Below are 10,161 nucleotides of genomic sequence, written 5' to 3' on the forward strand. Positions count from 1 at the left end.
CGAAGGCAGTTGCTTAACCAACTGAGCCACCCAGGCGCCCCTAGCCAAATTTCTTAATAAATATAATTTTTATCTTTTTTGTCCTTTTTGTGGTCATTCTCCATCTTTCTCACTGGCTTGTCTTCAGGTTCTTTGCTTTCAATCTAGGCGACCTCATTGGACAAAATAAATGGGATTTCTTCTTTCACTTAAAATCCATCAATATTTTATCAACGTGCATACAGTAAAATCTGAGGCCCATAAAATTGATAAAGTCATGTGAAATTGGTAAATTGAAAGTCATATATTATAGAATACTTAGACATATATAGCACACATAAAATGTAATACATGTTTAGAATAGTGTCAAGGAGGAAAATCTTCTGCCCTATGGCCCTTCTAGCTGGACTTAGAATCAAATTGACAGGAGACAGATTAACAGGAGAAAATCAAATTTAATAGATGTACGTACGAGGAATCCACACAGACATGGAATTCCAAAGACAGTGAGTCACCAAGAAGCTTATATGAGCTAAAGAAAAGTAGGGGCTTGCTGACACAAAGGGGAGAAAACTCATTAGCAAGAGGTGAAAGGAGATGTTTGGAAAAACAAGATTGTTCTATAATGCAGATGAGTTCCTTCCGTTTTAAAAGGGGCCTCTGCATACTTCCCCTCCTGTTGCAGGCTCTCCTTTCCAATGTAAATGTAGGCAGTCATGGGGGAGGCAGAGCACCTTTCCTGCTTATTACTTTTAATTCAAAAAGATCTTTATGTCAAAGTGGCACATTTTGGGGTGCCTCATCCTGCACCCCTTTAATAGCAAAAGATTTAAAACAATCTAAATGTTGATTAGTGATTAGTTAACTAGTGATTAATAAAGTATTGTATATTCACACAATGGAATGCTATGCATCTGTGAACAAGAATGAGGAAGCTCTTTATATATGGATATGGTAAGAACGCGAGGCCAGAACCCCCACTTCACATCCTCAAAACCAAAGCCCTCATTCATTCCCCCTGCTACTGGAAATGTTGACAAATTACACTTCATAGCTGAGTTCCCCTCTGGAGATTGTCCAGATTGTCTCCACTTGCTTGCCCCTCCCTTTACTTCCTTTCCTTTCCTTTTTTTTTTTTTTTAACTAGGCTCCACACCCAGCATGGAGCCCAACATGGGGCTGGAACTCACGACCTTGAGATTGCAACCTGAGCTGAAATCAAGAGTCAGACACGTAACCAAGTGAGTCACCCAGGCGCCCCTGCCCCTGCCCCTCCCTTTACTTCTAAGCCCACCACAGTCTGGTCATTATGCCCGCTGCCCTGTTAAAATTCCCCTCATGTCACCATATTAGGGCAACTAACATTAGCGGCAGTAACCTGCAGAACCTCCAGTTCTCAGAGCCTTAACAGAATATTTATTTCTTGCCCTGCCGTAGTCCAATGCACGCTGAGTGGCTCTTGCAGAGGCTGCTTTTGGGCAACAGGCTTGAGCCCTAGAAACCTGAGCAAGGCAAAAGGGCCACAGTGACCACTGAGCTGAAGCAAATAGGCTCATTAAACCATAAGCCCTAACTGACAAATGGGCTACTTAACAACCAGGAAGAGTTCCTAAGACTACTAAAAAAGGGGAAAAGTCCATACGTTCCCGTACTCCCTCACTCTGCCCTATAACTGTGGCCCCTCCCCACCGCCTCCTGGCAGACAGTCTCTCCTCTGTGGTCCTGCCTGCCGCTCCCTTGTGGTGTAGCCAATAAACTTCTATCTCTTTTGTTCTGCCTCAGATGAATTCTTTCACTGCCCACACCACTGGCCCCCATCCTATCCGGAGGCCCCACAGCTCTCTTGGGGAGCTGTCCTCTCTGTGGTGATTCAGAATCTCAGGTTCCTTCTAGCCTGTGGCCCCACTTTCCCCTTGGGGCTCTCTTTAAGTTGCACACTGGATCCTTTGCATCCCGCCTGCCAAAAAACCTGAGAAGTAGTAAAGGATCGTGTAGAAAGTTTCCTGACTAGGCATACCTCACTTCCTCCACATCCCAGCGGTCAGCAATCAGTCACATGGCCTCAAGGGAACTGCAAGGAAGTCTGGGAATGCAGACCCCTTGTGTGCCCTGGAAATGGGACCACTGAGCATCTGGATGGATGGAACCTTCCACATCAACAGTGGTGACCTCCTCGCTGCCACCCAGTGGCTACTTTTAAGCTCTCCTTTGCCCTGGCCTCCCTGCGGCTTCGCTCATCCTTGATGACTACTTCCTTGACTCATCTGCTTTCTGGAGCTCCCCACCTGCCTCCAGCCGGCCATCTGCCCTTCAGCGCCTTGCTCTCATGTCCTTCATAGGATCATCTTCTCTGCTGCTTTCATTATGGCTACATCTCTCTTCTGCCCAAAACGCTGAGGATAGGGGGCCTTTCCCTACTCTTTCTGTATCCCCATTCTCTTTTATTTCCCCTTTGCATGCCAATTCCTAACAAGGTGACTGCCACTTAGTAAGTGCCCCATGAATGTTTGTGAATTAGATTGGTGAATGATTCTTCGTTGTCAACACACTCGCAGTCCATACACATAATTAATCCCAGAGGGAATATGAGCCAAGTGTAAACATTAGGGGTCTCCAGGTGCTGTGCAAGGTCACGGGAGAACAAAGTCTCTTCTTGCTGAAAGGAGATAAGGAAATCCGCACAGATGAGGCAAGAGTAGAATAGGGAGGTCAGACTCTCTTGTGCCAAGACGGCCATGGAAGTATTTGGAGTGATGGCTACCAGGGCAGAGATAGTGTGCAGGTGAATTTGGCTCAAAGGGAGGGTATGTACAGGAAGGAAACAAGAGGCAAGAGATAGGTTTGAAGAAAGAGAAGGCTTGTTGGTAAGGATCCTGAGAATTATGTACCCTTGACTTTATTCTCTCAGCCCTGGAAAGCACTGAAGATTTTTTATCAGAGTGATTATTAAACATTTCCTAAGCACTTTACTACGTGCTGGACACTTTTCTAGGTACTTGGGTCCATCAGTGGTTAGAACACAGAAAGAGCCCTGCTTTCAAGTGAGTTATATTATAGGAGAGGGAAAAGACAAGAATAAAGACAAATAAGAATATTATAGGAGAGCGAAAAGACAAATAAGAATACATATGTAAATTACATATCATTTCGGAAGGTGGTAAGTACTATGGGAAAAAGAAAACTAGAGCAGGGTAAAAAGGAATCATGGTTCTGGGGGCAGGGCAAGAGAGTGGGGACAGATTACAATACTGAATAGAATGCTGAGGGTAGGGGCGCCTGGGTGGCTCAGTCGGTTAAGCGTCTGCCTTCAGCTCAGGTCATGATCCCAGGGTCCTGGGATTGAGCTCACATCAGACTCTCTGCTCAGCAGTGGGGTCTGCCTCTCCTTCTTTCTCTGCCCCTCCACCTGCTTGTGCTCTAGGAAGAAAGAAAGAGAGAGAGAGAAAAAGAAAGAAAAGAGAAAAAAAGGAAGGAAGAAAGAAAATCTAAAAAAAAAAAAAAGAATGCCAAGGGTAGACATCATTGGGTAAGTGAGATTTGAGAAAGGATTTGAAGGAGGTGAAGGCATTAACCAAGTCAGCATCTGGAGCGGGGAAGGGTTGTATTATGTACTGCTGGAAAACAAATCACCCCAGCACTTAGAAGTTTTAAACAATAATAAGGATCTATTATCTCATAATTCCTGTGGGTCAGGAATTCAGAAGCAACTTAATTGACTCAGAATGTCTCCCAAGACTGTAGTCAAGATGTTGACTGGGGCTGCAGTCATATGAAGACGTGACTAGAGAAGGAGGATCTACTTCTAAGGGGGCTCACCCACATGGCCGGCAGGCTAATGTGTCTGTTAATGGGTGGTCTTCATTCCTCACCACATGGGCCTCTCCACAGGGCTGCGTGAGTATCCTCATGACAGGGTGGGTGGCTTTCCCCCAGAGCCAGTGATCCAAGAAAGAGCAAGACAGAAGTCGTCATGTTTTTTATGACCTAGCCTCAGAAGTCACAAGCCACCATTGCTGTAGCATCCTACTGGTTACACTGGTTGGCTCTATTCAGCATGAAAGGGGACTATACAAGGGCATGAATACCAGAAGGTTAGATTCACTGGGGGCCATCTTGGAGGATGGTTACCACGGGAGTATTCCAAGTAACAAGAGGAAACAACTAGAACAAAGGTTCTATGGTGGGAATGTATGTGGAACAGCAAAGTTGGTGTGCTGGAGAAGATTGAGCTGGGGGAGGGGCACTGTAGATGAGGCGCTCAGAGAGGTAATGTAGAGCTTTGTAGGCTGTTGTGAAGACTTTGACTAAAAGTGAAGGGATGGAAAATATTCCATGTAAATGAAAAACAAAAGAAAGCTGGGGTGGCTGAATTTCTATCAGACAAAATAGACTTTAAGACTATAACAAGAGACAAAGAAGGTCATTACATAATGATAAAGGGGCCAATACAAGAGGATATAACATTTGTAAATATTTATGCACTCAGCATAGAAGCACCTAACTATATAAAGCAAAATTTAATAGACCGAAGAGGAGAAATAGACAGCAATAATGATAAGGCTTTTTAATACCCACTTACATCAGTGGAGAGATCATCCAGACAGATCGATTAAGGAAACACTGGCCTTAAATGACACATTAGACCAGTTGAACTTAACAGGCATATTTAGCCATAAGAGACTCTTAATCACAGGAAACAAACTAAGGGTTGCTGGAAGGGGGTGGTGGTGGTATGGGGAATGAGGTAACTGGGTGATGGATATAAAGGAAGGCAAGTGATGTAAGGAGCACTGGGTATTGTATAAGACTGATGAATCACTGACCTCTACCTCTGAAACTAATAATACGTTATATGTTAATTAATCCAATTTAAATTTTAAAATTGTTAAAAAAAAAAAAAAAGACCCTGGGTGGGGGGAAACAGGCATATTTAGAACAGTCCAACCAAAAGTAACAGAATACACATTCTTCTCAAGTGCACATGGATCATTCTCCAGTACCAATTTAGGAAGACTGAAATCATACCAAGTACCTTTTCTGACCACAGTGGTCTAAAATCAATTACAAAAAGAAGCCTGGAAAATTCACAGATATGTGGAGATTTAACAACATATTCTCGAACAATCAATGGATCAAAGAAGAAATCAAAAGAGAAATAAAAAATACCTTAAGTGAAAATGGAAATGCAGCATACCAATACTTATTGGCTGCAGCAAAAGCAGTTCTAAGGGGAAAGTTCATAGCAATAAATGCCCACCTCAGGAAATAAGAAAGGGGCGCCTGGCTGGTTCAGTCGGTAAAGCATGCGACTCTTGATCTTGGGGTTGTGAGTTTGAGCCCCATGTTGGGCACAGAATTTACTTAAAGAATAAACTGTTTAAAAAAAAAGAAGAAGAAAGATCTTAAACAACTTAACTTTACGTGTTAAGGAACTAGAAAATGAACAAATGAAACCCAAAGTTAGTAAAAGGAAGGAAATAACAAAGATCAGAGTGAAAATAAATGAAATAGAGACTAAAAAGGCAACAGAAAGGATCAAACTAAGAAGCTGGTTTTTTTAAACTAAGAGCTGGCTTTTTGAAAAGATAAAACCAATAAATGTTTAGCTGGGCTCAGCAAGAGGGAAAAAAAAAAAAAGAGGACCCAAATAAATAAAATTAAAAAATGAAAGACAAGATGTTACAACTGATACCACAGAAATACAAAATCATATGAGACTACTATGAACAATTATACGCCAACAAATTGGACAACCTAGAAGAAATGAACAAATTCCTAGAAACATATAGCCTACCAAGATTGAATCATGCAGAAATAGAAAATCTGAACAGACCAATTACTAGTCAGAGGATTGAATCAATAATCAAAACCTCCCAATAAACAAAAGTCCAGGACAGGTGGCTTCATTGGTGAATTCTACCAAACATTTAAAAGAAGAATTAACATCAATCCTTCTCAAACTTTTCCAAAAAAAAAGAAGAGGGAATACTTCCAAACTCATTTTATGAGACTGGAATTACCCTGACATCAAAACCAGACAAGGACATCACAAGAAAATTACAGGCCAATATCCCTGATGAACACAGATGCAAAAATCCTCAACAAAATATCAGCAAACCAAATTCAACAATTCATTAAAAGGATTAACACTGTGATCAAATGGGATTTATTCCAGGGATGAAAGTATGGTTCAACATATGCAAATCAATCACTAACAAAATGAAGGATAAAAGTCAGATGATCATCTCAATATAGGCAGAAAAAACATTTGACAAAATTCAACATCCATTAATGATAACTCTCAACAAAGTGGGTATAGAGGGAATGTAACTCAACATAATAAAGGTCATATATGACAAATCCACAGCTAACATCATAGTCAATGGTAAAAAGCTGAAAGTTTTTCCTCTAAGATCAGGAACAAGACAAAGATGCCCACTCTCACCACTTGTATTCAATATTGTTTTAGAAGTTCCAGCCAGGACAATTAGGCAAGAAAAAGAATAAAAGACATTCGAGTTGGAAAGGAAGCAATAAAACTGTCACCATTTGAAGATGACATTATATAGAGAGAACCCTAAAGATTCCACCAAACAAAACCAAAAAACCCCACAACCTGTTAGAACTAATAAACACATTTGGTAAAGCTGAAGGCCACAAAATCTACATACAAAAATCTGTTGCATTACTATACATTAATAACAAGCTATCAGAAAGAGAAATTAAGAAAACAATCCCATTCACAATTGCTTCAAAGAGAATAACATACCTAGTAATAAATTTAACCAAGGATGTGAAAGACTTGTGCACTGAAAACTGTAAGACATTGAACAAAGAAATTGAAGAAGACACAAATAAATGGAAAGATATTCCATGCTTGTGGATCAGAATTAATAGTTAAAATGTTCATACTACCTAATGCATTGTATAGATTCAATGCAATTCCTATCAAAATTCCAATGGCATTTCTTACAGAAATACAACAATCTTAAAATTTGTATGGAACCACAAAAGATCCCAAATGGCCAAAACAATCTTGAGAAAGAAGAACAGAGCTGGCAGCATTATACTTTCTGATTTTAAACTATATTACAAAGCTATAGGAATTAAAACAGTATGGTATTGGCATAAAAACAGACACATAGATCAACAGAGCAGAATAAGAGAGCCCAGAAATAAACCCATACAAATGTGGTCAATTAATTTATAATCACATAAATGTTTGGAGCCAAGAATATATAATGGGAATTTATAACATTGCTAGAAAAATTGCACAGCCTCATGCAAGAGAATGAAACTGGACCACTATTTTAACCACACACAAAAATTAACTCAAGATGGATTAAAGACTTGAGCATAAGACCTGAAACAATAGAACTCTTAGAAAAAAATTTAGGTGGTAAACTCCTTGATATCAGCCTTGACAACATTTTTTTTAATTTGACACCAAAAGGAAAGGCAACAAAACTAAAACTAAATAAATGGGACTGCATCAAACTAAAAAGCTTTCACACAGCAAAAAGGAAACCCTCAACAAAATGAAAAGGCAACTTACTGAATGGGAGAAAATAATTGCAAATCATCTAGCTGATAAGGGGTTAATACCCAAAATACATTAAAAAAAAAAAACCTCATACAGCTCAATAGCAAATGAATAGACATTTTTTCAAAAAAGACATTCAGATGGCCGACAGGTATATGGAAAGATGCTTAACATCACTCATCGTCAGGGAAATGCAAATCAAAACCACACTGAGCTATATCACCTTACACCTGTCAAAAGGCCAGTACCAAAAAAAAAAAAAAAGAAACAACAGGTGTTTGTAAGAATGTGGAGAAAAAGAGAACCCCATGCATTCCCTAACGGGAATGTAAATTGGTGCCCCCAAGAAGGAAAACAGGATGAAGGTGCCTCAAAAAATTAAAAATAGAAATACCATATGATCCAGCAACCCCACTTCTGTGTATCTATCCAAAGGAAATGAAAACACTGACTTGAAAACACGTACACACCCCCATGTTCACCGCAGCATCATTTCCAATAGCCAAGACATGGCAGCAACCTAAGCGTCCAATGGTGGATGAATGGATGAATAAGATGTGGTATATACAGCTGACCCTCTTAAAAAAAAAAAAAAGATTTTATTTATTTGACAGAAAGAGAGAGAGCACAAGCAGAGGGAGCAGCAGAGGAAGAGGGAGAAGCAGGCTCCCTATGGACAGGGAGCCCGATGCGGGGCTTGATGCCAGGACCCTGGAATCATGACCTGAGCTCAAGGCAGACACTTAATGGACTTAGCCACCCAGGTGCCCCTCCAGTTGACCCTTGAACAACATGGGTTTGAACTCCGTGGGTCCACTTATATGTGGATTTTTTTCGATAAACAGTACTATAAATGTATTTTCTCTTCCTTATGATTTTCTCAACATTTTCTTTTACTTATTACAAGAACACAGTATATATTACATATAATATACAAAATGCATGTTAATTGTGTTATTGGTAAGGCTTCTAGTCAACAGTGGGCTATTAGTAGTTAAATTTGGGGGAAGTAAAAAATTATATGTGGATTTTTGCCTGCGCAGGGGGGTCAGCACCCTTAACCTTGGCATCATTCAAGGGTCAGCTGTATAGATGCAATGCAATATTATTCAGCCATAATAAAGAAGGAAATCTTGGGGCGCCTGGGTGGCTCAGTCGGTTAAGCATCTGCCTTCAGCTCAGGTCATGATCTCAGGGTCCTGGGATTGAGCCCCACGTCTCATTGGGCTCCCTGCTCAGCGGGGAGTCTGCTTCTCCCTCTGCCCCCCCCCCGCTGTCTCTTGCACCCTCTCTCAAATAAATAAATCTTTAAAAAACAAAAAGAAGGAAATCTTGCTGTTTGTGACATGGATGGACCTTGAGGGCTATATGAAAGACACATGTTGTGTGATCTCATTTATATGTGGAATCTTAAAAAACCCCAAAACCAAAACCTGAACTCAGATATAGAGAACAGATTGCTGGTTGCCAAAGGCAAGGGGGGGCAAATGGGCAAAGGGGGTCAAAAGGTACAAACTTCCATATAATGTACGGATGGTGACTATAGTTAATAATAATGTTTGGCATATTTGAAAGGTGCGAAGAGAATAAATCTTAAAAGTTCTTGTCACAAGAAAAAAAACTGTAACTGCGTGCTGACAGATGTTAACAGACTTGTGCTAATCATTTCCCAATATATACAAATGTTGAATCGTTATGTTGCGCACCTGAAAGTGTTATATGTCAATTACATCTCAATTAAAAAACTGCATATAAAAGAGACTTTTATACTGTGAATCAAATGGGGAGTCACTGGAAGGTTTTGAGCAGAGGAATGAGGGGAACTGACTTATATTTTAATTAGCAATAATCGCGCCTTGGATAAACCTCATTGGCTACGATTCTGCCACTGCGCAAAGCTGACTTAGGTTTTAGAGTCTCGCTCTTGCTGCTGTGCTGTCATTATCAGCTTTTTTTTTAAAGATTTTATTTATTTATTTATTTGAGAGAGAGAATGAGAGAGAGAGAGAGCACATGAGAGGAGGGAGGGTCAGAGGGAGAAGCAGACTCCCCGCCGAGCAGGGAGCCCGATGCGGGAGACTCTAGGATCATGACCTGAGCCGAAGGCAGTTGCTTAACCGACTGAGCCACCCAGGCGCCCATTATCAGCATTTCTGAAGATTAATAATGACCCTGCCCTTGAGGAAGTGCTCAAACTACGCTAAGGGAATCCATTAGGATGCTAGAGTAAGAATCTAGATAATAAGCCTGGGTCTTCTTCATGTTAACAAGGACCTGCCCCCGGCAGAGGCAACAAAAAGGGAAGGGGAAATATGATTTAGAAAGGTGCTATAAAGGACAAATGCCCCCGTTAATGACGGATGTGATACGTGAAGTGAGACAGTGACCAAAAAGATAAAAAAAAAATACCTAAAGTCTTGGAGCCTTTGAGACCCGAAGAGCCTATCTAGAAGCAAAATGTGACGTCAGTGGAGGGCGCCCTCCTTAAAAATCAACGACTCCATTCCTCTGAATGGAGATGAGCCGGAGCTGCTGGGACAGCCCTGGTAGAAAATTCCAGTTTACAGTAGTGCAGGAGAGCACAGCTAGTGGGATTAAAGGAAGGGCTGTCAAATCCACCTTCCGTCTCACTTTCACAC

The 10,161-nt window shown here is 40.9% G+C and overlaps 1 pseudogene; it reads right to left on the bottom strand.

Annotated features, from left to right (window-relative positions):
* Window positions 1–9,339: 9,339 nt before the first annotated feature.
* Window positions 9,340–9,422, bottom strand: LOC112813027 (U4 spliceosomal RNA; annotated as a pseudogene).
* Between the last annotated feature and the right edge of the window lie 739 nt (window positions 9,423–10,161).

The sequence above is a fragment of the Callorhinus ursinus genome, unplaced genomic scaffold (assembly GCF_003265705.2).
Source record: "Callorhinus ursinus isolate GAN/ISIS: 27379988/994484 unplaced genomic scaffold, GSC_fseal_2.0 scaffold16, whole genome shotgun sequence".
In the NCBI taxonomy this organism is placed as follows: domain Eukaryota; kingdom Metazoa; phylum Chordata; class Mammalia; order Carnivora; family Otariidae; genus Callorhinus; species Callorhinus ursinus.